Below are 3,218 nucleotides of genomic sequence, written 5' to 3' on the forward strand. Positions count from 1 at the left end.
TCTATCTATCTATCTATCTATCTATCTATCTATCTATCTATCTATCGTAATAATGTATGATTTGCAAAAATGAAAACTGCTGCTTCTGTGTAGATGAGAGAATCAAAGTGTATGCGCGTTGTGCACACGCTACATTGATTATGGCCAAGCATGCGCCCTTAAAATAGCATATGAATAACATGAGCAACGCGCCACTGACTTTAAACTATTTTTTCCTGGTTAGTGGCGCAATTGTTTTCTAAACCTGCAAAATAGCATGAAGGAACGTTTGCGCCGGAACACGACTCCTCTTTGCGCTGAACCGCCCAGGGAGCGCAAATTCATTCATTAGTTTAGCGACGTGCTTCTGTGGAGGGAAAAGCGCGCTTTGCGCGGGTGCAAAATAGGAATGATACATGCGTCGGTGTACAAAGTCAATTGCGCTGGGTGCAAGATAGGGCCCTATAAATTATATGACAAGAAAGAGAGCAGAACAACAGGAGGAGACTCACTCATGGCCAATGAGACAGAGTATCATGAGACTTTTTACTGCTTTCCTGGCATCAACTCATCATGTATCAACTCTCCAGACATGAATACATTATTATGCATGTGTTTTTTTCATTGCTGTCAGCATGGACTGCGTATCTGAACCTGCTGGTGATCATCTCTATCTCTCACTTCAAGATGCTTCACACTCCAACAAACCTGATTATTCTCTCTCTGGCTGTGGCTGATATGCTTTTTGGACTTTTTATAATGCCCATAGAGGCCATCATACATATTGAGGCTTATTGTTGGTCCTTAGGAGAAACTTTGTGTAGTCTGTATCTTTTAGCCTTTACATTTCTCTCCACAGCAGCTCTCAGTAGTTTAGTTTTAATTGCTGTTGATCGTTATGTGGCTGTGTGTTACCCTTTAAACTACCCACAGAAAATAACCACAACTAAAACTTTAATAACCATCTGTCTGAGTTGGGTTTTTTCATTTTCTTATTCTCTTTCAGTTATAATTGTGTATAAATATTTTAACATCAATTCATCCACAGCCGAAGTGTGTTATGGATATTGTGCTGTTTATGGGGGAATTCCCTTGTTTATCGTTGATGCGACAATTACTTTTATTTTTCCATGTATCATATGCCTAACTTTATATATGAGGATTTTCTATGTAGTACATCAGCATGTGAGTTATAAACTCTATGATGAAGGGTGGTAAATGTGTAACAGAAGGTTCATTGAAGAGGAAATCTGAGAGTAAAGCTACTCTGACATTAGGAATCATTGTGGTAGTTTATATGGTTTCCTATGTTCCATACTATACCAGTTTTACATTTGCAAGCTCTGACATAACCAGAATTATTTTATCATGGATGTGGAACCTAAACCAAGGTTTGGATCCTCTGATCTATGCTATATTTTATCCCTGGTTTAAAAAGACAGTTAAACACATCTTAACTCTGAAGATATTTCAGCCAGGATCCTCTCTGGTCAATATTTTTACAGAATAGAATAGAATAGAATGAGGCATTTATATAGCACTTTCATATGTACTACTGAACACCCAAAGCACTTTACAATCATATCAGGGGATCTCTCCTCAACCACTGGGATGATGTGAAGGCAGCCACAGTACAACGGCCCCAGTGCGCTCACCACACACCAGTTATAGTGGAGAGAGGAGAGAGAGTGATAGAGCCAGTTCAATTACAGAGCATCAATTGTAATAAAACTGGTAAAGCTGTCACTCATAAAGGATATGATTATCTTTGTAGGATTTATATTTGTAATTTACACTACATGTATCTTTGTTTTATTTCAGAGAGTATGTTTTCTGCATTTGATGTTCAATTTGAACAATTAATTAAACTGAAATTAGTTCATAAATTGTATTAAATTAGCTCATTAAATAAACTAAATGGTAAATGTAGATATTATGTGCTTTATGCTTAATCACTTTCATCAGTCATGTTGCATCTGTGTTATCAAAAACATAATGACAAAAAAGGGACAGTCATACAGAACTAAACTCGGTAAAAAAGTGATGTCCTCTAACTTTCAACTGCTTTTATTTCCAGAAAATGTCTTAATGTATAAATATTGGAATAGAATAGAATATTAGCTTCCATAAAAAGATTCAACAACATAAACATAAAATAAACAAGTTCCGCAGACATTTGACTGAAAGAAATGGAACAATGAGTCCCTGAACAATATGAAAATAAGCCGTCATATGTGGTGTAGCCAGGAGCTGCTGTAAGTCCCACAGATCATCCTCATGGACTGCAGCAGACTGGCCTTTTCTGTTGAGTTGGGTTCTTAAGATAATAATAAAGACATAGCTGGACGGATTCACATAGTATAATTTTTTTATTCACTGGCAAACTACGTAGCCATCCCACCCTGTATACAGCTGCCACACCGTTATACAGCTGACTAGTGCCCTGGCAGTGTAACAATATTATAGATCACACCAAGTCAAGTCATCTTCATTTATATAGCGCTTTTAACAATGTAGATTGTTTCAAAGCAGCTTTACAGAGATAAACATATAATTTAAGGTAACAGAGATTGTTTTGGCTTTATAGCGGTTCTTTAATAAAGTTATATTCCATCTAAAGTTAGTTTTGATTGATTCGCTTCCGTCGCAATGATCATTTGTTATTAAATTAGGGGCCGCTAAGACGACACCATTCTCTCTACACAGACTTTAAACGCAGACCTGTGAGAAACGCTGATGGCGTTCACATGCGCATTTAGAATGGGTTCTATAGTTATGAGCGTTTGAATATACGTGCGCAGGTTTGGAATTCCCTACAAGCCAAGCCTAAACAAACTGATACCTTTTAAAATTTGATATAGAATTGTATTTTATTTTGTCGCTTCGGGGTAGGAATGCGATACGAATTTCCCCGACAACGCCTTATCTGTAGAGTGGTAGAGGGATCCTCCATAGGGAGAGACTAGTTGGCACTTCAGCACTGCGTTGTCATCGGTCCAGGCGAAGGTCCTTCGTCAGATCTGGATACGGCCTGGATCCGGCAGGCTGCGGGAAAACCTCGGGATAAACACAGACACTAAAATTAGCATAGATGCCATTCTTCTCATGATGTAATGAGTACATCAGGATTTGTGGGAAGTGTTCCCAGTTCCGGCTGATCTAATCTATGCAGCCTAACATTAAATTATAGAAGTCTATAATGTATTATGTGAATGCTAGGTCAAAGAGATGTGTCTTTA

General features: G+C 38.0%; 1 pseudogene across 1 annotated transcript; it reads left to right on the forward strand.

Moving 5' to 3' along the window:
* Nucleotides 1–481: 481 nt before the first annotated feature.
* Nucleotides 482–1,489, forward strand: LOC308702729 (trace amine-associated receptor 13c-like; annotated as a pseudogene). Its single transcript has one exon. The product of its transcript is annotated as a trace amine-associated receptor 13c-like (transcript).
* Nucleotides 1,490–3,218: the final 1,729 nt, after the last annotated feature.

Source organism: Scardinius erythrophthalmus, assembly GCF_964197995.2.
Source record: "Scardinius erythrophthalmus genome assembly, chromosome: 15".
In the NCBI taxonomy this organism is placed as follows: Eukaryota; Metazoa; Chordata; class Actinopteri; order Cypriniformes; family Leuciscidae; genus Scardinius; species Scardinius erythrophthalmus.